Below are 27,589 nucleotides of genomic sequence, written 5' to 3' on the forward strand. Positions count from 1 at the left end.
CTACTTCCACAACAAGATCACGGACATACACAACAGCTTCAGCACTCAACCAACGCATGCCATGACTGAACCACCGCCCCCCACCACCACCCTCCGTGCCTGGACCCCGATCAGCACCGAAGACACTATCCGCAAGATGAACTCCATCCACTCCGGATCTCCGGCAGACCCCTGCCCTCACCACGTCTTCAACAAGGCCGACGCTGTCATTGCACCCCACCTGCGGGACATCCTCAACACCTCCTTCGACACCGCTACCTTCCCGGAGAGCTGGAAGTACGCTGAACTCAACGCTCTACTAATGAAGCCATCAGCCGACCCCACCGACCTCAAGAACTGCCACCCCATCTCGCTGCTCCCGTTTCCTGCAAAAGTCATAGAGAAGACCATCAACAAGCAGCTGGCCGCCTTCCTCGAGATGAACGGATCCCTCGACCTCTTGCAGTCTAGCTTCAGGGCCAACCACAGCACCGAGACCGCCCTGATCGCAGCCACCGATGACATCCGAGCCCTGCTCGACGCCATGAGAAACAGCGGCCCTCATCCTCCTAGACCTCTTTGCGGCCTTCAACATTGTCTGCCACCGTACCCTAGTGCGGTGCCTCAGCAAAGTCGCAATCCAGGAGAAGGCACTGGAATGGATCATCTCATTCCTCGCCGGAAGGACACAGAGAGTCCGCCTCCCCCGTTCAGATCAGAAGCCACCAAAGTCATCTGCGGCGTTCCTCAAGGCTCCTCGCTCAGCCCAACCCTCTTCAACGTCTACATGAGCCCCCTCGCAGCCATTGCACGCCAACACAACCTCAACATCATCTCCTACGCCGACGACACCCAGCTGATCCTCTCCCTCACCAACGACCCCGCCACCACCAGAACCAACCTACACGAAGGGATGACAGACGTAGCCAAGTGGATGACGAACAGCCGCCTGAAACTGAACTCGGACAAGACGGAAGTCCTCATCCTGGGATCTTCACCCTCCGCCTGGGACGACTCCTGGTGGCCCCCCGCCCTGGGCGGCGCACCCAAACCGACAGACCACGCACGCAACCTGGGCTTCATCCTGGACTCCTCCCTCTCCATGACCAGACAAGTCAACGCCGTCTCCTCGTCGTGCTTCAATATCCTGCGCATGCTACGTAAGATCTTCCGGTGGATCCCCACCGAGACCAGGAAGACGGTCACCCAGGCCCTCGTCACCAGCCTTCTGGACTACGGCAACTCCCTCTACGCCGGAACAACGGCCAAACTCCAGAAGAGACTCCAGCGTATTCAGAACGCCTCAGCACGACTCATCCTGGACATCCCCCGTCGCAGCCACATCTCCGGACACCTGAGAGATCTGCACTGGCTCCCGGTCAACAAGAGAATCACCTTCCGTCTCCTCACCCACGCACACGAAGCCCTACACAACCAAGGCCCAGGATACCTCAACAGCCGCCTCAACTTCTACGCTCCCACATGGCCGCTTCGATCGACCGGCCATGCCCTCGCCGCCGTCCCCCGCATCCGAAGAGCCACCACAGGAGGAAGGTCCTTCTCCTACCTGGCCGCCAAGACTTGGAACTCCCTCCCGACCCACCTCCGCCTGACCCAGGACCACCTTGCCTTCAGGAAGCAGCTCAAGACCTGGCTGTTCGAGCAGTAGCGGACCCCCCCCCTCCCCTAGCGCCTTGAGACCCTCCGGGTGAGTAGTGCGCTATATAAATGCTTAGATTGATTGATTGATTGAACTTGTCACGTTATTTGTGCCCTTCTGCTTGTGCCCCGACCAACCGATACGTGGCTTCCCTCAAGTGCAGACGTCCAAACCTCTTTCAGACCCTCAGCTCAGCAGCGCTGCATGTGGAGTACAGTGTTCCGCCCATGACCTTCTGCGGTGCAGTCACCGCCATTATGCCACCATCGTATCTTGAAGGTCCTAGCCGTGTGCCGATCTGGACGCGCGGAGGGGCCGTAGATCGCATTGATCACTGCGGCGGCAAGTTACAGCGCTCAGTGCCCCGTGTTAGTTCACCACGCAATCACCCGTCAGCACAGCGCCGTGGGGACCCCCGACCCTATCGCTCGTACCTGCAGCTGTGTTAGATGTACCGCAGTGCACGCATCAGGCGTCCTCAGCAAATCTGCCCATGCCGTCTGCAGATTGTCCCGTGCAGCAGCGGCCAAAACTACCTTCATGCGCAATTGGTACGCCGGTTACCTACAACTCTCCGTTAGTTCGTCAGAGCGCCGCCATTTTGATCTCGCCGCCGCCCGGTCCGATGGCGGTCGTGCAACGTGAGGGCGAGCTCGTCACTGGCGCCAATGAAGTCCATGCTGCTGTCTGTCCACAGATCACAGCCCCGCCGTTTATTTTCTCCCACACTCCAGGCTCCGTCGCTCTCACCATAGGTTTCGGTCTTCTGTCCGGGGCAGCTCCGGAGCCGGCCGCCATCTTGACTGTAGCCGCCGTCCGGTGAGTGCCGTTTTCCGCTGTGAATCGCTGCTGTTTCACAGTGCCATGCCTTGTCAATTCTTCATGTTGTGCCCAGGATGGTCCCACACCCGTTTGCGGTGTCTACGGACGGGTTTGCGGGCTTCAGGCAGGAAAAACCTACATTGTCGTGGTCGTCCGGCGGAGCTGCGATATTATCCAGCCATCCCGCTGTGCGCCCCCTAGCGCCTCCCCTCGCTGCACACCTTTAGTAAGCATTACTGCCTGGACAGTCCGGTCCGGAGTGACTGCTTTTTTGGCCGTTCTGTGCTCTGTGACTTTTTGCTGTAATCTTGTTTGCAGACCCTCCACCGGGTTTGGTATTGCAGGGGTATCTATTCTAAGGTAAGGAATCTATCACTAACGTGTCTCTATCAGATATATCTGTAAGAGACATTAGTTGGTGATAGATTCCTTACAGCCCCTCCCGTCCTCTCCATTCTGCGAACTGATTACTAGGGTTAAGGTCATCCCCTTTTAGGGCCCTAGTTTTATGCACCATTGTCAGTATCTTGCATGGCTCTGCGGAATAGTTGTGTACAGAACTGACGTCAGCCCGCATGGGTGGCGCCTAAGACGATAGTGACGCACACAGAAGCACAGGATGCCACCTACTGGTGCGCAGAGGTACTGCTAAGCAGAAAAACTTTCCGGATCCAGTCTGACACCTGGGGAATATTCTAAGGTAAGGAATCTATCACTAACTAATGTCTTTTATAGATATATTGTTACACAAGTTAGTAGCTTGTGCATTATTTGCTTTGGTTTGAACATCACTGATTCTGTAGGTTGGGCTATAGCCTCTTCAGTAGCACTGTCAACATCCCTAATTGCGCACCTGAGCATTTTCAGAGTTCATTGAGGCCACCTTGGGTTAATATGCCCTTTGATGGCGCCTGTCTATTCGACATGCATGCTGACTCTGCTTTGCGGAGGTTTCAAGATAGTTGAGATGGAGAAGATTCTTAACTCTGCCTGTTTTCCTAATACTTCCGTGGTTGGTTTGATTAGGGACAGCTCCCCTTTTTATTTTTATTTGAGCCATTCATAGAGAGGTGCCTGTTGGCTTTTCTTTTCAAACTTCCCTTTATAGGGTGATACCCAGTGAGGTATTCCAGCTTGCGGCAGGTATTTTTATTCTGTTCAATCTGTCAAGGCAAGTCAAAAATGTATTTATTGCACAGTTACTTAAAACCATTTGCAATATATTACACTTTAAAATTTAAGAGAACGATTAAATGACAGTTATAAATCTTGTCTTTCTGTAACCAATCCTAAAACAGTATAAAAGTTAGATCATTAATTAATTTAAAAAACATTATCGCTGAATTATCACTTATTTTGTACAGATCGAGTGTATTTTTATGCAATTGTCTTTTTCATTAGCTTTGTTCAGTATTGAGCGGACTTCCTGCATTCATCTCCCTATTCTGGCCAGATCAGTTAATGTGCAATCAAATATAGCTGTGACTGCCTCTTTTGTTGTTCGAACACCTTTGCGAAGCCATATGGGTTTTAATAGTTTCAGCCGGGATTGTAAGAGCCCTGTGCCACAGCACAACAAATGTAGCAGCGATTCTATTTTAAAATCACATATTCTGCATCGATTCTTGTTTTCCAAGGTTTTCCCACTCGGGTTTAGCTCTTTTATAGGGAGAGCTATAAGTCTGGCCCACTGGATGTTTTTTAGGGCCTTTCTCACAAGTGCTTGATCAAGATAGGGCTGGAGTTTGTATTCCTTGTAAGTTATCACCCCTGGTTGGCCTCTTCCTTTTTCCATATTTGTTAAATCGATTTCTCTTGACAATCGATAGCACTGTTTGTTTATTGTGTTTTTGATAAACAGATAGGTTAGGCCTCCCTGGCTCCAATTTTGAATTGCCAAGCCTAAAACTTCCACTGCTTCCTGCAAATAGGCCTGCCATGGATTGATTGGGCCATCACAGATGGTTGTTAACCTGCTCTTCAAGCTCCCATCCGGCGCTTTAAGTACCGAATAATAGCATTTTGCATGTGCGCCTAGGCATTCTTTGCTCTGCTGCACCAGGCCAAATTCCAGGCGGATCCTGCAATTGCGTGTGTATTTTGGTAATTTAAAAATACGTTTATATGCCCGACACTATGCTTTCTCCATCATAGTACTCATTTTGCCTGGGAAGGCCTGCTGGGCGTATCCCGCAACTGCCCTTACTTTTGTTTGTATTACTTTTCTGATTGGTAAGGTTGTCGGCTCTGCATTTTTTCCTGTAGTTTGCACAAAGCGTATATTGTTGATTCAGCCTTCGATTCTATTTTATGTAAGTGCATATTGGCTTTTCCTGAGTCGCTCAACCAGCACCCAACGTAGTTGTAGAACTTTGATACAGTTATTCTCTCTTTTCCCAGGTGCCATTTTAGTAATGTTTTTCATTTACAATTACCAAAGATAAGAACTTTGGTCTTTTCTGGATTTATCTTTAATTAATTGCATAGATTATAGGAATCTAGAGCACTGAGGGCCTTTTGTAAACCTATTTTCGTATGATCCATCACAACGAGGTCATCGGCATATTGTAAGATTTGAATTTTGCTGACACCTATTTTCGGGACTACTAGGTTTGCGCTTTGTATGACCTTGCCCAGATCCGCAGTGTATAAATTAAAAAGTGTTGGGGCAAGTACGCGACCCTGTTTTAAGCCCCTATTTGTAAAACACTTTTTTGTTGTGATGTTGTTTGCCAGTTTAACTCTGATACAAGTATTACTATATAAAGAAAATAATTGCATTAAGTAGGCCGGAAGGAATTTGCCAGTTGTGCAATTTGGACCAAAGCTTTTCATGTGCACTCCGTCAAACGCTGATGAATAATCTATGAAGCAAGCATAGACTGGTTTATTTTCCCTGCTATTGGCTTGCTGTCCTAAATAAGATATTGAAATCACAAAATTCCCTTGGCGGAAATGCTGAGAAAGTTAGCCCATATATTAGTAATGGACACTAATACTAATCAATCACAGACAAAAAATATTTTTTATATAACAAGTATTTGAAATTTGTATTTATGTTAAAAACAAAACCTAAAAAACATTTAAAAACAGTTTATAATTCCATGAACACCCTATACAGTATCATCACAATCCCAGTTCATCTGAAATTCATCTACAATTCGTAATGCTCCTGCTACACCATGTATTGCAGACACAAAATATCAACTGCATTAAAACAATAGCATGAAAAAGTTTTTTTTTTTTAAACCAAAAGGGGGAGAGACAGACATAGACAGTACAATTTGTCATGAAAGTTTACACATCAAGACCATAATTCAAAACTCAATCCTAGACCCGCTTGGTTTATGTTGTTCGCAGGATAAGCTTGATTGCTCGATTGTGCGGTTTTTGGGCGTCAACGCGTTTTGATGGCTTTTTTTCCAGTAATGTGCCAACTTTATCAAGACTGAAAGATAAGTCTCTCCTATTTTACGGCACCGGATGGTTGCCACATATACAAGAATCCTGTTGATAAACATATTTAAGTCAGTATCTTACATGGAAGCCACAAAATAACATTCCTATGTTACATCTATTTTCAATTTGGACTCTACAGGCTTCACATTTTTTCTTTATTAATGCATGGGCCCAAAGGTTCTTCAATTGATGTCAACTCTCTACCATCGCATGTCTAAACTTTGTTTGTGCAAACATCTACCCAACAAATCATATATGCCACATTGCTTTCTACATTTCTTCAACCTATTGTCATTTTTTATATTCACCAAAGCATGCATTATTTGGGCACATCTCATATTCACAGCTCTATGTCCAATACTAATATCTGGGCTTCCAGAGTCACATTTGGGAAATCCTCACAAGCTACTTGCACGATGGTTATAACTGTAATTGAAAAATATATCCATGTCCCTCTCTTATTTTGGCATCATTTAAAATGATTACCAAGGTTAAGGGGTTAACTTTTATAACCTCGGATGTTTTAGTGATTTACCTTATTTCATATTCTTTTCACACTGCTCTGGATTTGTTGCCGTTTCTATTTATTTGCATCCTAGTTTGGAATAGGTCTGCAATATAAGTTGGTTTGGTTGTTACTGGTATTTAATCTATCTACTTTTAGTTTGCTTCTACACTGATTCTATTATTTCATTACCTGAGTGTCTTTTATTCGCTCTGTAGCACCCTCGCCACTTCCTTCGAAATTCGCGTAGCCAAATATCTATAGAGAAATGTGCAATTATCCTTGTTTTGTTTGATATTCACCCTACATCAGCCCTCTCATAATCATATGGTCCTACTGTTTGTTATTAAAACTATACCGACTTAAAAACAATAACACTTCCGTGTTGTCTGTTATTCTTTGACCGGACGATGAGGCACAGCATCAACACCTCGGATATCATTGGGCCCCCACCATTGCTGCACCTAACTCTTTCCTATGTGAGGGAAAAGGCACTATGTAATTGCCATTGGGGAAGACTGTTCTCAAACTACATGATAGCGGCTGCGTGTGCCTACCTGATATCACGTCACACTGGTCCTCCCTGGGGTGGATATTGTTGACAGCTTGTTATCCTTAAGCTATCTGTAAGGAAGAGAAATTGCAGGGGCTGTATTATCTTGATGTACCCAGACCGAGGATTCTACCTCATCTAGTTTGACAGAAACGGGGATTAGGTCTCCTTACCGTAAGATGTCTTAGCCTCCGTCTAACCACGCCCATAACACGCCTGCCAGCAAAGTGGTCTCCTTCCGGAAATGCTCCTCTATTCGTTATTTTTGTAAAACCTTTTTAAACCGTTTCTATTTGCCTCTTATGGGACAGCCTTGAGTGGATTCAGCTGTTGATCATTTTTTCACCGTGATCTGGCCCGTTCAGGCTGAAAAGCTACGCTCTGTTTTATTTCCACGTTCCAAGCCTCGATTTCACTCCATATGGCACCGGCGATTCCAGGCCTCCTTCTGAGCCCGACGAAGCGTGTTTCACGCCTCGTTTTCATTCTAGTTTTCACCCGTGGTCACGATGACATGTTTACTGCACCATTACCAAAACCGCTTTTCTCATTTCGGCGGAATAAAACCATCAAAAATTCTTTAGTGAGCACATACAAAAATCCTGCTAGTAGTGTCCAAACAACTATGACTGAAAATAAAAAAGCAACAAGGAGCTACAAGTGTGGTTCATGCTCCATCTGCCCGAAATGCATTGTGACAAAGAAACTGACTTTTAATGGGAAAATATTGGTTCCTAAAAGCTTAAACAATTGCGGGAGTAAAAGTGTAGTCTACCTGCTCGTCTGCCCCTGTGGTTTAGGCTACATGGGGGAACGGGCAGGGAGCTCCGAATTAGGTTATTAGAGCATAGATCATCAGTAAAAAACAAAAAAGAAAATGCACCCCTTAGGCACCATTTCCAAAAATATAATTATGACTGCAATGAATTTACTTGGTTTATTTTGGAAAAAATAGGTGTAAGCAGGAGAGGTGGTAAACTGGAGGCAATAAGAAAAATGCGTGAACAGTGGTTCATGTGTTATCTGGATACTATAGATAAGGGCATGAACTCGAGAGAGGAATGGATGAAGTTTCTAGTCAGCCATTGAAAAACAGCCAGCTATGGAATTAGGTCTTTTTGGATCTCTGAAACTGACAGAGTATATAGAATAACAAAATGAAAAAACACCCAAAAGATAACCCCTGTTACTATTTAGGAACCCTTAGCCCGCAATAGGCAGACTCAGTTAAACAACAGATCCACTCTGAGAATCAAGAGAGGTCATTCTAAATTATCAAAAACAACTGGATTAGAAACCACAGGAATATGTGTTTCTGGTCAAAAAGAACAGGCTAGGCAAAAGCCTGGAAATAGATCTCGAGTATTAGCATTCAAGACTGCAATTGAAATACGGCTAAATGTACATCTAGAAATTTAATATGAGGAAAATAAATCGCTGGACTATGTAAACATGTCATCGTGACCACGGGTGAAAACTAGAATGAAAACGAGGCATGAAACACGCTTCGTCAGGCTCAGAAGGCGGCCTGGAACCGGCGGTCCAATATAGAGTGAAATCGAGGCTTGGAACGCGGAAATAAAACAGAGTGTAGCTTTCCAGCCTGATCCGGCCAGATCACGGTGAAAAAATGATCAATAGCTGAATCCACTCAAGGCTGTCCAATAAGAGGTGAGTAGAAACGGTTTAAAAAGGTTTTAGAAAAATAACGAAGAGAGGAGCATTTCTGGAAGGAGACGACTTTGCTGGTAGGCGTGTTATGGGCGTGGATAGTCTGAGGCTAAGACATCTTACGGTAAGGAGACCTAATCCCCGTTTCTGTCAAACTAGATGAGAGGTAGAATCCTCGGTCTGGGTACATCAAGATAATACAGCCCCTGCAATTTCTCTTACTTACCATAGATTAAGGATAACAAGCTGTAATTAATATCCACCCCAGGGAGGACCAGTGTGACATGATCTCAGGTAGGCACACGCAACCGCTATCATGTAGTTTGAAAACTGTCTTCCTCGGTGGCAATTACATAGTGCCTTTTCCCTCACATAGGAAAGAGTTAGGTGCAGCAAAGGTGGGGGTCCAACGATTTCCGAGGTGTTGATGCTGTGAATCATCGTCCGGTCAAAGAATAACAGACAACACGGAAGAGTTATTGTTTTTAAGTAGGTATAGTTTTAATACCAAACAGTAGGACCATATGATTATGAGAGGGCTGATGTAGGGTGAATATCAAACAAAACAAGGCTAATTGCACATTTCTCTATAGATATTTGACTACGCGAATTTCGAAGGAAGTGGCGAGGGTGCTACAGAGCGAGTAAAACACACTCGGGTAATGAAATAATAGAATCAATGTAGAAGCAAACTAAAAGTAGATAGATTAAATACCAGTAACAACCAAACCAACTTATATTGCAGACCTATTCCAAACTAGGATGCAAATAAATAGAAACGGCAACAAATCCAGAGCAGTGTGAAAAGAACATGAAATAAGGTAAATCACTAAAACATCCGAGGTTACAAAAAAGTTAACTCCTTAACCTTGGTAATCATTTTAAACTATGCCAAAATAAGAGAGGGACATGGATATATTTTTCAATTACAGTTATAACCATCGTGCAAGTAGCTTGTGAGGATTTCCCAAATGTGACTCTGGAAGCCCAGATATTAGTATTGGACATAGAGCTGTGAATATGAGATGTGCCCAAATAATGCATGCTTTGGTGAATATAAAAAATGACAATAGGTTGAAGAAATGTAGAAAGCAATGTGGCATATATGATTTGTTGGGTAGATTTTTGCACAAACAAAGTTTAGACATGCAATGGTAGAGAGTTGACATCAATTGAAGAACCTTTGGGCCCATGCATTAATAAAGAAAAAATGTGAAGCCTGTAGAGCCCAAACCGAAAATAGATGTAACATAGGAATGTTATTTTGTGGCTTCCATGTAAGATACTGACTTAAATATGTTTACCAACAGGATTCTTATATATGTGGCAACAATCCAGTGCCGTAAAATAGGAGAGACTTATCTTTCCGTCTTGATAAAGATGGCACATTACTGGAAAAAAAGCCATCAAAACGCGTCGACACCCAAAAACCGCACAATTGAGCAATCAAGCTTATCCTGCGAACAATATAAACCAAGGGGGTCTAGGATTGAGTTTTGAATTATGGTCTTGATGTGTAAACTTTCATGACAAATTGTACTGTCTGTCTGTCTCCCCCCCCCTTTTCGTTTAAAAAAAACCCCTTTTTCATGCTATTGTTTTAATTCAGTCGATATTTTGTGTCTGCAATACATGGTGTAGCAGGAGCATTACGAATTGTAGATGAATTTCAGATGAACTGTGATTGTGATGACGCTGCATAGGGTGTTCATGGAATTATAAACTCTTTTTAAATGTTTTTTAGGTTTTGTTTTTAACATATAAATAAAAATTTCAAATACTTTTTATATATAAAAAAATAATTTTTTGTCTGTGATTGATTAGTATTCGTGTCCATTACTAATATATGGGCTACATTTCTCAGCATTTCCGCCAAGGGAATTTTCTGATTTCAATGTTTACAAGTACCCTCTTCCCCTGGTGTGTCAAGGGGTCTCTCTCAATTTTATACTAAATAAGATATTGCCATAATGTTGTCAATAGTCGAGCAGCCTTTGCGAAAGCCTGTTTGGTAGAAAGGGAGGATTTCATTGTCTTCAACCCATCTGGTTAATTCTGTCAGCAAGGTGTTTGCGTAGGCTTTTCCTTCGATGTCCAGCAGGGCAATTAGTCTTTAGTTTTTTGGTTGTGTGTTGTCGCCCTTCTTAAATATGGGCTGTAGGATTGACCCGCGCCACGAGTCTGGCACTTTGCCCTGTAATTGACATTCGGTGTAAAGGCCGGATAGAACTATCCCCCAGTAATTTGGATCTTCCCTGAACATTGCGGCTGGAAGACCGTTGGGTCCTGGTGCCCCATCTTTCCTCCTCTTTTTAATCACTTTTTTTCGACAGCTGTCACGCTCTGGTCTATAAGAACAGCTGTATTTGTGGAATTTGTGGGTTCCGCCTCTTTGTTTATGTTTGTGGTCTCTGTATACACCGTAGTGCTTGCGAATATAATGCTTTCTTCCTTGTCTACGTATGTTGTTTCTACGTGCCTCACCCATGCGTAGGCATGGACGGCGTTACTCCGAGCTACTCTATTATTGTCTAGCTCTGCTATATATTGCCAGAGTTGTCGTTGTTTGTGAGGTTTAGTCAACTTTTCATTCTGTCAGTGACAGGTTAAGTGACCAATTATATGGGACATATTTTATTTTGTAATGTTATGTACACCTGCTCTTATGGGTTTCTTGATAGTGTTTGCACCCAAGTTCATATTGTTCCCTGTTCTACATGAACCATCCTCTGTATGCCTTGTGGGCATATGATGGTCTACTTCTCTTTTTCAATATCCCTTATCAGGACTTTAGTTTCCCTGTTAGAACACCAATTTTTTGTAACTTCTGGAGCACACCAGTGCGCTATTTACCCATCCTAGTACCGGAGCCTTCATGAATATTTTTTATAGACATGGGTAATTTCTTCCCTTCATGGCTATCGTTCTTTCCATATAGGATGTAATGGAAAGGGGGGCAGGATCTAAGGCCTGATCTGAAGTTTAACTCAGACAAAAGACTTTTTCTAGTGCATTGGCACTTCTTGTTGTTCATCACTGTACATGGGCAGGAAATCTTTCTGCCACTACTCTCTCAAGTTCCTTGTTAAGCTATGATTTGGTGGGGTATTGGATATCAAGGCCCATCTAATGTAATAATTCTGATCCCACCACTGTGGCGATGTGACCATGGTTCTGGGCCACTGTTCTTATTTTTCTCTGCTTCATCCCTGACCAGATATATTTTCTGCTCATATCTTGAATGCTTTATTTCCCTACCTTCCTGCAAGCATTGTTTATTTACCAATTCTGATTACAGCCACAGTGTTTTCTTATGATTTGGGTGTTCTTCTGATGTCGCCATCTCACTAATTTGAATGAATGAATGAAACAAGATTTATATCGCTCAACTTAGCCCCAGAGGGCGTCAAGGCACCTAACCAAATGAAATGATACGGTCAGAGAGCATGATTAACGGTAGGCCTTGATGAAGCACCACGTCTTTAAAGCCTTCTTAAAAAGAACCATGGTGGGTTGGGATTTGATCTCAGAGGGAAGGGCATTCCATAAATTAGGGGCCACAGATGAAAAAGCTCTTCCGCCCCATCTGACCTTGTTTGTCCGAGGGACGGTGAGAAGGTTCTTGTTGGCAGAGCGAAGATTTCTGCTGGGGGTGTTGGGACTCAGAAGGGAGCTTATGCCCTCAGAGCTGCTTCCGGATAGGGCACTGAAAACTAGGCATAGGATTTTAAAGGAGACTCTAGACTGGATCGGGAGCCAGTGAAGACTCTTCCTTGCAAGAGAGACAGAAGCGGTGTTAGGGACGCCCAGAACAAATCTGGCAGCCGCGTTCTGGATAGTCTGGTGGCGTTGGATGAGGCCTTTATTGATGCCTGCATAAAGGGCGTTACAATAGTCCAGCCGTGATGTAACTAAGGCCCCACGGTCTGTTTGCGAGCTTGAGGAGAAAGATAGTGGGCGATTTTTCTAAGTACATTGATCACTCCCCAACAGGTAGAAACAGTTCTATTGACCTGTAGTGACATGTCTAGAGAGGTGTCAAAAATCACTCCAATTCCGGGCGGAATTTGACGGTACGGGACAGAGGGAGGCCACCATTCATTGGACCAGCTGTTTTGATCTTGTCTGAAGATCAAGACCTCTGTTTTCTCTCCCTTCAGCTTCAGGGCGTTTAGAATCATCCAATCGGAGACAGCTTGCCTGCAATTCCTGAAGCTGAGCGCGGAGGTACTCACCGAGTGGGAGAGGGACACCATGATCTGGGTGTCATCGGCGCATGACACCACCTCCATCCCCTGAGCTCTTACGAGTCTAGCAAGTGGGGCCACATAAAAATTAAAGAGGGTCTGACTCAAGGCCGACCCCTGTGGAACCCCGCATTGCACAGGCTTAACAGGGGAGAGGAACTCTCCTAGCTTGACCCTTTGTTCTCTCTGATCAAGGAAAGAGGACAGCAAGCTCAGTGCAGGACCCTCCACCCCTATCTCCCTCAAACGAGCAGTTAAAGTCGAGGGAGATAAAGTATCAAAGGCGGCGGTCAGGTCTAAGAGGACCAAAAAAGTGGTCTGGCCTTGGTCGACCTTTGATCGTATATTGTCTGTCACTACTGTAAGGGCCGACTCAGTACTGTGACATTTTTGAAAGCCATGTTGAGACTGGTCCAGGAACACAGAGGCATCCAGGAAAGCAGTCAGATGGTGATTGAGGTATGATTCCAACATTTTGGCTGGAGCAGGCAGTAAGGAGATCGGCCTGAAGTTCTTAAGGGTGTCCGGATCCAGGGTAGGTTTTTTAAGCAATGGCTTGACTATGGCTTGTTTCCAGGAAGCAGGGAAAAGGCCCTGGGCCATAGCCTGGTTCATTACCTCAAGAAGCGGGGGCAATAGGGTTTCCCTGCAATCTTTCAGAACCTTCAAAGGGCAGAGATCCATAGGAGAACCTGACTTAGTCCTGTTTAGTAGGGAGTCTAGTTGGTTGAGAGTAAGGGGCGGGAAGTTGGTCAGAATCTTAGAGGGGTCCTTGGCCCAAGACTCTAGAACAGGTTGATAGAGGGGAGGACGGGAAGACATAAGGTCTCTCTGTGCTTCCAGAGTGAGAGAGATATCGGTGATTTTTGCCTGAAAGAAGTGAGCAATCTTGTCGCACAGCTCTTGGGAACCTATGATGGGATCAGGCGTTTGTAGCGAACACAAGGAATCCACAATTTTTTTCAGTGTTATGGCTAAATTTTCCATCTGAGGGTTGTTTCCTTGATGTTGTAGTTCCATCTTTTAGAGGATTGGTTTCTAAGGAAACTGGGTCACCTTTACATCATTTTTCTAAAGGTTCTTTCCATCGTCATGGAGGTGATAAGGATCTCATCACTCACAGGTCCATTATACCATTACCAATTTATTTGTGAATTCCATCTGCTTGGATGATTTTTTTCTTCTGACTTCCTTTGGAGGAAATGGGTATGTATTCCCCCTTTTAGGTGTGAATACATTGTGTCTCCGGCAAAGCCATTTCTTACTGACCTCTATTGTTCTGCTTGTATGCACTGCCATCCATTGTTTCTTTTTCCATTCTTGGGGCTTGATCCTTTCATGGCTGTTCCATCTATCCAGATAGTCCATCTTTTATCAAGAAACACCAGTCAGACCTTGCCTGCCTGATACCTATATCTATGCTTTCTGCATGGGGTTTTGGAAAAGCAGGATAGTGGCACTCGAGCAGGTTCAAGTAGTGGTGCAGTGAGTAAATGAGGAGCAAGTGTTTTCACAGTGCAACCAGGTCAGGGAAACACCTGTAACCCCTGTATATACAGTGTGGGCACAGAAACCCACACCAACCAAATCAAACAAGTCCTGGGCGCACGTATAGGGATACAGTCTCTTTTGTAGAAGTTTGATCACAGATGTGATTTTTCATGTTGTATTGTTCCCAGCCCTGAAGAGTGTCACATGTAACTACCTGTTGACGAAACACGTAGCGGCTGGTGTTTTTGCTTTGACGAATTCTTAAAATTGCATAAACATCGTTCAATACATCGTTCAATACATGGAACCACCGGTGTCGATTTCTTTTGATTTCTGTACCAATTTAATAGCACAACTGTAATAACTGTATCCCTATAGTGTGCCAGGGACTTGTTTGATTCTGATACCTATATCTATTGGATGGAAATAATTATCGGTTGGGGCCTTATGTGTGTGGCCTCTATTTAGACTATGACATATTTGGCACATGGGTTTGCTTAATTTAAACCGCACATCACAGAGTTGAGCGAATTGTAATATGAGCAAAAGTAAATTGAAAAAAGCAACTATGGCTGGGGTGCTCCTAAGGTGTATGACACCTACCCACCAAAGTGTCAATCAGTCCTAGGATTCAAATGAACCCAGGTCAAACATATGTATGCACAACACCCGAGCACACCAAATTATTATTTCAAATTCAAGTAATGTAGATATTTTTCTAGAATGGTCAATGAAATCGCAGCATCCAGTAAGTTCTAAATCCCAAAAGTCTCAAAAGAGAATCCAAACAAATCTTCTTTGGTGTGCTCGGGTTTTGTGCATGCATCTATTTAGACTATATCTTTGGATGGACCCTGGTGGTGGTCTTTATTTCCTTCATAGCAGCAGTACTCACACCTATTGTTTTCTTTTAATTTCTTGTTTAGGCGCCTTATTGTAGAATCTTCAGGCAGTGGTGTTGCTTCATGGGCTGTTGCCATTAATTTTTCTGGGGTGGGTCATGCTCCTCCGCTCCTCCGCTCCTTCTCTCCTCTTAAACAGTATTATGTTGCTGGTTTCCCAGCTTGGGGTTCATAGCTGTATATCTAGGATTTTCATTCTTTTGCTCGTGCAGCTTAGATATAAATACCAACATACATTGGTAATAGACCAATCTTTCGATGGTTACCCCTAGTCTATGGGGTTTACTTGTTCCTACGCTGGTCGGTCTCCCCTCCGGCTGGGGGCGACCAGTGGTTTGCTTCCCCAATGGGGATGATAATGCTGTGAGTGTTTTCTGATAAACGTGTGTAGGCGTATTTATCTACGTTTATATCCATAGATATATATTGTAAGAATGGTTAGGCTGAACTACTTCCTCAGGAAGTACGTGTCTGCTTTTGTCACTGTGCTTCTCCTGATACTCTAGTTCGATCTTGACTTGGTCATTGCTTATGCATTTTATTTCCTTTATCATCTGGGCTCCTATGTCACATAGTTCTTGAGGGCTCCTTTGTCACATAGTTCTTGAGGGCTGTCTTCTCTATAAGGCTTTTCTCCACCTGAGAGTGGTCTTTACCAAATGTTCTTTGTCTCTTACAATGCTTTTATTCAGCAATATAGGAATTTCACTCTCTATCGTGAATGTGCTCCGAGATTTTCTTTCCTCTGTATCAAAGGGTGGGGTTACATTAAGTTATAGTTTTGATTATAAGGAACCAGTGCTCTAATTGTGTTGTGGGCTAATGTGCTTGGTCCTTTAGCCTTGTCCAGTCATGGGCTGGTTTCCTTTGGTAACGCTACATTTGGTATTGTTTTTTTCCAATACTTCCTTATCTTTCTGATTTGGTTAATGTTGTCCACTTGTTACTCATTCCTTCTAGTTCAGTGTTTTCTTTGCATCACCTATAATTCTTTAGACAGCCTGGTTACTTTATCTCTGGCTAGTCCTATTCAGGGATCTTTTTCTCAGTTTAGTTCACAGACCCACATCCAAGGATGGTGTTGCTTGGGTATCTAATTCTGAGATAAGGAATCTGCTGCTAGATGTCTCTAAATTACTTACCTTTGGTAAGAACTTTTCTGGTAGAGACAGGATCTAGCTGCAGATTCCTTAACGACCCTCCCATCCTCCCCACTCTGAATACTGTTTGTCTTGATAGCTATGAGATCCCTGGCATTCTAATGTCCTTCTTTAGGACTTCATATTTATTTGACACAAAGAGGTCTCTTTTTTGGCACACTGTTTTCATAAGCAGTTCCTATAAGTGTCTCTGTGTTGCTGTGAAAAATATTCACAGAAGAAACTGATGTCAGCGCATCAGGGGAGGGCGTATATGGACTCCATAGCGACGTCACTGCTTGGATGTGACATTGACTGAATCATTCGACACCCTCTACAGACATGCAGAGTTACTGCTATACAAGGATTTGACTGGTCAAATCTGGTTTCTGGGGATAATTCTATGGTAAAAAATCTGCGTCTAGATCTTGTATCTACCAAATATGGCATTACAGAAGATAAATAACTTATTTTTTGCTGATCCTGCTTCTGGAAAAGAGCCAATACTGAAATTCTATAAAAGATATTGCAGCTGTAGACAATTTAGAAGGATTATATAATTCTCTTTAAGGTCTGCTGAATCCTATGCTACTACGCAATATTAGAGGAGACTCCAGGAACCTAATCTTGAACCCATAACTTTACCAGTTACACTGTCATCCTCTTTATTTAAAGTATCTCTTGTTACCACAATACCAAAGCTTCAAAGACAGACTGAAACTGAAGCAACATCTCTTTCAAGCTGCAGGATAGAATGCTTTAGGATACTATATTTTATAAATATTATCTGATCTGTGGGTGGCAAGATGTGAGGAAGCCATTGGCTATTTCGAACAAAACCTCTTGGGCATTAGTATTCATGCCCAATTCAGTGGTACTCATTTTACCAGCCTCAAAAGGGTAATGTATTGCTTTGACCCTATTGAGTTTGAATCTGACACTGAGACTAGAGCTAACAAGCCACATCAAGCAAGTCACAAAAGCCCATATTAATTGAAATATCTGGGTCAATGCAGGTTCTCCATTTCCAACCCCTTAGGCCTGAGCTAATAAAGGCTCAGAGCACCACCTCAATTTTAGACCTTGCATTGTTCATCCATATCATATAATTTGTATAGTCACTATTAACCTCTGGTCACACATGCCACACAGGTGTCCTAGCACCAAGGTATTCAATACCCAACCTAGGGGAAGCTGAGAGCACCATATATTGGGGTACAGGAGCAGGGCTGAAATGTTATGTTCTCTTCTGGTAATTCAGATAACATGTCCCTCACTAGAACCTCACTCTCACCGATCAAGTCAATCAATCATCTTGTGATGGTCTTGATCTTGACTGTAATCACTTCTCGATTAATGACAGCTGTTGAATTCACCTTTTACCTGCTTTTTTCTTGTGCACTTTCTGGTGGGAGTTTTAAAACATGAATGACGATGATACTTATATTCTATATGTTGTTTTTTAATGAAATGTTTTCTTTTGTGTTTTATCTATATAATTGAATAAAGATTATGATGATGATGATTTATTGACTGTGGGTGCATACACTTTAGGCGTATCTTCAAAACTTTTGTGTTCCAGCAGAGGGTTGGGGCATGTGTAGATCAGTCAAGCTATTGATACTAATGTGAATGCAGACACATTTTTAAACTAACCATAGATAAAACTGTTTCCTGGCAAATGGCTTACAGTTTTTCATTATAAACCTTTTTAGTAATTTCTACTAGATCAACTTTCACCCAATTTAGTCACACTTTCAGATTTTTTGGATTACACCCTGAACATGAGTTATTCAAAGCATATGCAAAACATTTGTAAATGCCACAGAATTAATAGAACATTTGAGAAACAAAGTTGAAGTGGACCAGCTATAGTGACCTTATGAATTGAGCTGGAATTGACGCATCATCCATTAAATACTATACCATAAAATGACACTAAAATGTTTTTCCACAAGCATGGATCTCAACTGTTGTGCTTTTCTGCATCTCCTACTAAATGAACATTCTTCCTTCACACAAGCATTTGTCCTCCGAATCAGAAGATCACTTTATTGATTGCTTTTAACAAAATATTTGTCCAATACACTTGTTGGCATGTCAAAATCACTCATGAATTATCCCATCTCAACTTCAAATTAGTTTGCAGAATATTCTTACAGCATATTCTGTGACTTTTCTGATAGTATAATCGAAGATTGAAATGGCTCTACTTTCGCCACAAGACACACAATGCATTATACTTCAATGAGATTACCAATCATATTGTAATATGTTAGTAGTAGCCTCCCCGTGTAATCAGGCCCAGAGCCCTTTATCAGAGCTTTTAAAATATGTATACCTGGAAGGCATAAACTAATATTAAGAAACATAAATCAAATTAAATAATGTTTCACAGTGGACGAATAGGAATGTATCTGAGGAGAGACTCATTTATCTAGAGACATATCTGGTTACACAGAGTTGGATCATTGAAGACCAATGTGTGGCTCTGCGGAACCATCCTCCAAACCAAACCTATTGCCCTGTCACTACAAAGGATACCTTATGGGTGGTTAACTCACTAAGTTCGTAAACGTACATACCTTGGCAAGAATCTCTAGTAAATCTGATGACTGGACACGTATTGTGAAAATCTGAAGTTTGCATTTCTTATTCTGGATATAGACACTTGCATATCTCCTCCTTTATGTTATGAAATTAAAGGTGCCTAATGCAATATTATACAAAACAAGGTATTCTAAAATGTTCATTAAACACACAGGAAGGTAGATATTTTCCACATTATGAAAAGTGTATATTGTAATGTAACATCAAAGTCAGTAACTTTGTATGAATGGAGGAAAGATCATGCAGCTAAACATAAGATTAGAATGTTCGTGAATTTCTCTTCTCAAACATTCAGAAAAAAGTGCAAATCACAAATCGCCCAAGGGAAATGGCAATACATGGGCACAAAAATCCAGTCACTAAAATGTTATTCCCCTGACATTTTTCATTGTGTGGGCAAATACGAACTTCTCATTAAGTATAACTTCAAATGTGAATTTATTGTCAAATTCATAAACACCTTAATCTATATTGATTATTCTCCATTATATACAGAGTGAGCAGGGGGACAACACTTGGGCTTTAGATTATTTGTATATAATGGAAAGAAGTATCAACATTATGAAGTCGCTTCTAGATTTTAAATCAACTTTCAGATGCTAGGTATTAGTCAATATTAACTCCAGTATTTCTCATCAAGCTTAGACTATTTTTCACTTTAATAATATAGAACTGTAAAGGTGAAATTCAGGCAAATAAAATGAGTGTATTTGGATTTTAGGGCGTAATAATTCCAGAGTACTGTGACCATAAATGGCAAAATTACCATTAAAATGTATGTCAAGAATAAAGGGAAGTATCTAGAGTGGACTATATGCCACAATCTTTAGGCATAAAACGAAAAAAGTCTACGGAAATTTAAAACAAAACGTCTTAAAGATAACTTTCAGAAATAAGAACACATACTGACATAATTAATAAAATAATACTTGGTTTATTTGCCATCCACATATGTTCAGCTCCCATCAGAGGATGCTTTTGAACAGGACAAAGATTAGGGGGTGGGAGGGGGTGTTGCTCTCCAGACTAGCCAGACAAAAGCGATATAAAGACTGCAAACATAGCTCATTGTCCACTAGCATTAAAAGGGTTGACGTGGTGTTGTTAGGAGCCTGCAATGGTGATATTTGGGGTTTATGATATTTGAAATTCGGTTTTAATGCTCACCATTGACCAACAAGATGGTATTTCTTTAGAGTAGAAATCTTTATGCAACTGACTGATACACGTTTGATAAGTTTTCAGAGCAGCCATGAAATTGTCTCTGCTGCAATGATAATAAGATTTTTGCTGTGTGAGTTCAATCTTTTTCCATTGCTTTTTCCGAACCAAACATTCAGCAGGGAACCATGCCGCAGAAGTTTTCTTCTGTGGATTACCACCTTGGTGACAGGGGCAATCTGATCTTATGTACCCCTGAGCGACTCAATTTACCTGCTGGCTTTATCGTCACAATCATCGTCGGTCGTATAGTCTCAGAGGGCCTGATTGAGCCTATTGGGGTCACCTTCGACTCTTTCCGTGTCCAGGTGGCGAGTGGGGTAGAATTCTCTGATCTCCCCATGCCGGCAATAATGATTGGGAATGGCAAATGGTCTGACCACACCAATAGGGTAGGGTGCAGGAAACGGTGCTTGCACTCGTCATAGAGTTTTGTGATTCACTCTGATACTGGTGGGATGTTTCCCATTTCCAGGCCACATTTCGTCTTTCCCTTTTGATCCAGAAGTAGTGAGAGCAATGCTGGGTATAACTTTTAAGTAGAAAGAATTGTCAAACAAAGACTTCTGGATGTGTTCAAATGGTTTCTGGGTATTTGCAAACCATTCTGTCCAATGTATTAGCAACACTGTCTCAATCAGGCGCAAAAAGAAGGTAAACAAATACACTATAATGCTGACTTTGAACTTACAAGCTCCCTTCATGTGTGAGGCTCAACAGGCACCCTTTTTTGACAAACCTTGACAAGAAAAGTAAAAAAGTTGAGTATGATAAAAGGTGCCAAATGAATTAGAAAATAAATAACAACAAGCATTGAACTCCTCTACAGATCAAGTTAGAGTATGGCTTTAAGCAACAAGGCAGGGAGCACGTGAGGGCAAGAGAAGCACAGTAGGGAGACAGCTTGAATACAAAAAGTGCTTTTCAAGAATCAAAAGGTAGCTTCTGAAACAGTTCCAAAGAATGGCAGCAGTTGAGTGATAGTAGTAATTGGACCATGGTCTCAGGACGGGCTAAACTGAGGAAGAGGCATGACACATGTATGCTATGGGCAAATGGGGAGAAAAGATAGGAGAATTGCGATGGAGCCCGAAAATGGTAAACCTTTGGGCAAGCAGAAGCCCACACATTGAATACAACCTTTCTCTTAAAAACAGCATATGCACTGTCCAGCTGAGAGCTAAAAAGGGAATTCTCAAGTTCTCTCCAGAATATTTTCAAACTTGGACCTGAAACCTTTTAAAAATTTTGAAATCTATCAATCTGTGAACTTCCTTTCTTCTTGCTACACATACTCTTCAGTCTTCAATGTGTACATAGTTTGTGATCATCCAGCAAACAAACATGTATTGTTCACTTCACATGAGAACCATTAATTCTTTACGTATAATTATAATTGCATTGCGTGAGTTTAAAACAAATGTAGACGTGTCTTTGTTGCTTCATTGCACCAATATTCTTATCTATGTGTATGATGCTGGTAGCGCTCTTGAATGCCAAACGCAAGACAATGTAAGAGCGTGTTGTCACAGTTAAGCAATGCAAGTGGCGTCAAGAAATGTAAATGCATCACAAGACTGAAGAGGGTCGCCTACCTGATCCGGGGATCAAAAGGACGGAAGAATGACTGCTTCGGTTCAATCTACTTGAAGACTGCAGCGCACGAACCGGACAAGACGTAACAAGGTCTTAGAAAGATTGTGGATGGCAACCCTGATGATTCTAGCTGGGTAATGCACCAAAAGGAACAGCGACTGGAAGTCCGATTTCCTCAAAATGAAACACAAATATTCCGCTCACATCTGAGGGAGTGTCCATATGTATAGGCGTAGCCTCCAAAAATGTAGACAATGATGTGCACTGTACATGTGACTACACAGAGCTTCAAAACAAAAGGAAAAATAAATACAATAGTAAAACGAAAGTACTGTGCACAGTGTTTCAGACAGGAAACATCCATTAGTCAATACACTTCTATTGAAATCCAAGCACACTCAACGACCCTCAACCAACAAACCTCTCATGTAGTTTGTGAAAGTGGTTTGTGCATATGCGCTAAGTGTTCAGTTCCTTCTGGTTTTCAACTAAAAGATGAGTACTGGGTCCAGAGACAACATGATCCTCTTAGTTGGATGATTGGATCATGATATTGAGGTAAGCCGCAAATGGTGCGCTTGGGTTGCAAGGTCGAGGAGGAGGCAGACTTTCTGGGTGAGTACAATGAGAAAGCATGCCATACATCTAAGTGCATCATCTGTGATTCCAATCTGGCATAGTCGATCGATGAGTGTGTGGTTGGGAGCTGGTTTTGAAGGCTGCAGACAGGTCCAGGAGGATAATGGCAGCTGATTCTTCTCTGTTGAGTAGGGTGCAGATGTTGTCAGTTCCGGCAATCATTGCTGTCTCGGTGTTGTGATTGGTTCTAAAACCTGATTGGGAACAGTTCAGTAGGCTGTTTGTCTCCTGGTGCTTGGGGAGTTGGAGGTTAATGGCCTTCTTCAGGACTTTAGCGAGGATCAGGAGCAGGTAGTTCTGGAGCTCATGCAGGTCTGACCAAGGTTTCTTAAGGAGGGGGGTGTAATTAATGTGCCATTTATGTGGATAAATAGCCTGACAATGACAGTCGCCCATCACCATCTCAGTCTTATTTAGCATGTTTTAACATAATCGAGTGATGTGTAGGCCTGCCTAGTAAGAATAAGCTACGAAGTTGGGCTTAACCATGCCCCTTTCTGATTCTGACTTTATCTTGCTTAATGGCAGTGCTTGCCTGTTGCCTTTGACATGCTTTCATGTCATCTTGCATACTAACTTTGCTCTTTTGTGTGAATAGTGGCTTATGCTCGAGTGACTCCATTTCTGAGCTGTCACTATTTTCTGAGCTTTACTAGGTGAGAAGCCATGTTTTCCTTCTCACTTGTTTTTCGCACTTTATAGACTAGAAGAAACTGGTTCTTGTCAGAGGAGTGTGCTCGCTCTGCTCTGAAGTCATAAGAGACGCCTGCTGTAAACTACGAAGGAGTGACTAAGGTGCAAAACAAAAAGTGATAATCGCAATGGGTTCATGAAATAACGCTGCACTGTGTACTGCACGCGTGATCAATGCTCACACGCGTGCAGTAAATACAGTGGGGCAGTCTTGAAATCCCTAAGGGGGCCCGGACGACCGTCTTCTACTAGAAGAAAGTCAGGGCGTTTGCTGGTCACCTTCTAGTGGGTGGAGGGAGAAGACCTTAGTTCTTAGAAGGACCCTCACTCACCACTAGTTGGTGACATGCTTCATCATCGGGTCCCCGCTGGGGTGAGCGAATGTCTCCCCAGCGTGCTACGACGCCTGGTTACAGCGGAGCAGGATGTGGTGGGTGCAACAGTGCCCAAATTAGGAAGTGACTAAACGTGATAGTGCAAAAGTGTATTTAACAATTAAAAAATGCAAAGGAGTCCTAATTCAGAAGTAAAATTTGGTCGACATGTTTCAGCTGTTAAAGTTGCATGTAGCTCAGCTTTCTTCAGGACCTAAAACAGAAGTCCTCCGGTGGTGTGCACGCTCTAAGGTGCACCCTCCCGTGAGGCTCTAAGTGTAAAAAAATTTTTATATGTCAGAGGACGGAAGAACATTCCATCACCACCGCACTACTCACTCTGGTAGGGGTGTCTTAAAAAGGGAACCTGCGAAAAAGAAGGGACAAGAACAAGACCACAAACACAAAAACATGAAGGAGAAGGGTTATTTCCTCCTAAGCAAAGTTGTTATCAACATTGGTTTCATGTAAGTTCAACTCAGGGTATCATGCACAATTTGTGTGACACCCATAATGGGGTGCTACCTTATATTCCTTAATCAGGTGCACCTAAATTAGCTGTCAGAACCAGCCCGGTGAATGAGTCCGTGTCCTGAACATGCTCGAGGGTCAGTGGGATCGAGCAATATGCCACTCAATTCTGAGGCGGTAAAGTTAAAAACCACAGTGATAAGAGGATATAAGCAAGTATTTTCTTCGATGTTTAAATACACACACACACCCACGTGTAAGGGGCCAGGAACCCCCTTCCCAGCGTGAGTGAAGGATGCTTAAAAAACGGGGGGAGGTGGTTGTAAGCAAGCATATCCACAAGAATTTGCTCATCCACATCCGCACAAATAGAGGAAAGAGCCCTCTTCGAGTTAATGTCAGAAGGGAGATTTGAAAATGGAAATATGTATTTGAGAAATAACTCACTTCCTGAGGGAACAAATTATGCTCCTTCGGAAATGACAGCCTGGGTTGATTTCACGCGGTGCTATTCTGCCAAAAATGGGAAACAACAATCAGGGGGGTGTCGGTTTATGAGGAAATGATATCGCGTAGTTAAAGTTCGCCTCAGATAAGGCGCTCGCCATCATGCTTGCAATCGAGTATCACTTACTTCCACGCCAGCGGCTCCCCACCGTGTACCTACACTGACTGTAGCTGTCTCCCGGGAAAGAAGAAAGATTAGTGCACCCGGTTGGCTTAAATGACCAAGGAGACTGATTGGACGCACCTGCCCTCGTGGGTGCATGACGTAGGAGGAAATGTCGCGTCTTAAAGGCATAGGCACCTATTTGAAAGGAAGGCGATTTTGATTGGTTACAGGCTACCACGTGGGGGCGGACTGAACCGGCATTACGGAGCTGATAGTTTCAAGGTCGGGGGTTCGAGTCCCGGTATTATCACACCACAACTTGTCATTAAAATTGGTTGTTAATTGTAAATTTAAGGCAGAGTGATCGTCTGATCACAGAATAATACAGCTGATCAGGCAAGATGTCCACAGTGTGAATGTGGTTCCTTCGCCTCAAAATCCTTTCTATTGCTTGTTTTTTAGTTTGTTAATTCATGACTTTACAGTTTGGGCAAAGAAAGATATTCTGTGCATAGGTCCCGCATTTAGATAGAGAAATCAGGAAATTAATGATCACCTGGAGAGAGTACGGTAATCCCCACCTAGGAAGGAGGATTTTATGTGCACAGGTCCCGCATTAAAGTAAAGAAATGCGGGTAATGGAATGGGTGGTTGTCTTTGCGGCACAGTCTGGACTCAGTCCCTGAACTAGGGTGGACAGAATCCACCTTGAATCTGGAAACAAATTCAGTTTATTATTGGACTTGAGTTATTGTTCATCAACGTAATGCCGTACCCCAAGGTATGTCATCGTTGAGGCCTTTCGTGTTGGTGCTCAAACGGTACACCCAACGTTGTTCTTTCTCGAATAGTAGGGACTCTGAACTGCCCTCCAGATGTTCCAGGATGGTCCATTCGAGGTCATTGGGTGTGTGGTTAGTCTGTAGAAAATGTGCAGTGAGTTTCGTTGTTGTTTTTTTACAACGAATGTTGCTCCGATGTTCACATATTCTTGTTTTGACACGTCTGGATGTCATCCCAATGTATTGTAACTTGCATCTGCAGGTGATCAAATAAACTACATTCGCTGTGTTACAGTTGGTGTGGTTGCGTTGCACCCAGCGTGTGCCATTCGCCAAGTCCAGGAATTTCGTATGTGAAGTCAGATGGCAAATACTGCAGTTACCGTAGGGGTGGTGGCCTGTTACTGATGGTAGCCCCCAAGCGTTAAGAACGCTCGGTAGTTGGTTATTGTTATTACTGTTTCTTGGTCGTGTGTGGACCAAAGAGTCTTTTAAACTGGTGGACCTTTTATAGGAAAAAAGTGGTTTTTGCCAGTGTGCCTTACTGCTAGTGATGATTCTCCAGTTTTTCGATACACATCTGCTCACTGCGTTTGATAAAGGATTAAAAGTGGTGACGCATGTGAGGGGAATCTCATTCACCTCTGAAGTGGGGTTATCTTCCAGAAGAACCTCCCTTTGCTGATTCCGTGCTCTCTTTTGGCTGGTGTTCAGGATCCTTGATGGGTATCCTCTTTTCTCCAATTTTTCAGTTAACACACTTGCCTGCTGTTTGTATGCGGACAGAGTGCTGCAGTTACGCCGTATTCTTAGGTATTGCCCATACGGGAGATTCTCCCGTAGGGCTCTGGGGTGGTAACTGGTAAAGTGCAGCAAGTTGTTTTTTGCTGTCGGCTTGGTGAACGTTTCTGTCTCCAGTCGGTTGCCCTCCCTCTTGATGGTAACGTCTAAAAATGTGAGCTCGTCACGGGAGTGTTCATGAGTGAACCTCAGGTGATCGTTACACGTGTTGATCCAGGTGTAGAAGTCAAATAAAGTGGATTCATTCCCATGCCAGATCATGAACACATCATCTATATAACGACTCAAATAGGGATGGAGGATCCCAACGACCCAACATCAATAGACCAGAGACCCGGTCCCAGCAATGTGAAACCCTTGTGGTGAATTTATCATCTTACAATCTCTCTCAACCTGAAACACTAGTTTTGGAAAAAGGACTAGGTTTCATTCCAACTCCCAAATTGGATCGCTTCAAACTCCATTGCGAGTTGAGCCAGTTCTTTAGAAAGCTACGCTTGAAGAACTTTTTTGAATCATCAGAGAGAGAATCAGTGGTTGACATTGAGAGTGACACTGATTTTAAATTGAAATCAACATTCGTACCACCAACACACACAGTCGCTCCAGAGATCCTAGCCTTTGAACAAGCTGTGTTCAAAGAAATAGAACAAATGCAGGAACCGACCCCCTTTAAGAACCTGTCCGCTGATGAATTTAAGGCCATCCAATCCCTTAAGAAGAACAAGGATATCGTCATAAAAAATGCGGACAAGGGGGGCGGGATTGTGATCCTCAACAAAAGCGACTACGACAGAGAGTGTCGGAGACTCTTAAGCAATGGCAACAACTACATTTCTTTAGAGGTGGACCCGACTAACGAACTAAGAAATGAAATCTTTGATCTAGTGTCAACAGCAGAAAGGGACGGTTATATCTCAAAGAAAGAGGCTGACTTTCTGACGATGTCTGAGGGACGGGTCCCTTACTTTTATGTGTTACCAAAAACACATAAAAATTTACAACCCCCCCCCGGGACGACCGATAGTTTCGGGTCTAGGATCCCTCCTGGAACCTCTTTCACAGTACTGTGACTTCTTTTTTAAACCAATTGTACAATCCACAACCACTTAAGGACACCAAGAGTTTTCTGTCTCTGCTCATTACGATTTCTCTACCAAATGCTCCGTGTTTCCTTGTCTCGATGGACATCGAGAGCCTGTATACCTGCATTCCGCAGGATGAGACCATTAAAGTGGTCAAGGAATCGCTGGACCAAGCAGTGTGGGATTTCAACACCTCCCGGAATTTCGTAGTCGATTGTGCCACTCTTGCTCTTAAACGGAATTTTTTTGAATACGAAGGCCAACTTTACCTCCAAA

The sequence above is a fragment of the Lissotriton vulgaris genome, chromosome 4_1 (assembly GCF_964263255.1).
Source record: "Lissotriton vulgaris chromosome 4_1, aLisVul1.2, whole genome shotgun sequence".
Classification (NCBI taxonomy): Eukaryota; Metazoa; Chordata; class Amphibia; order Caudata; family Salamandridae; genus Lissotriton; species Lissotriton vulgaris.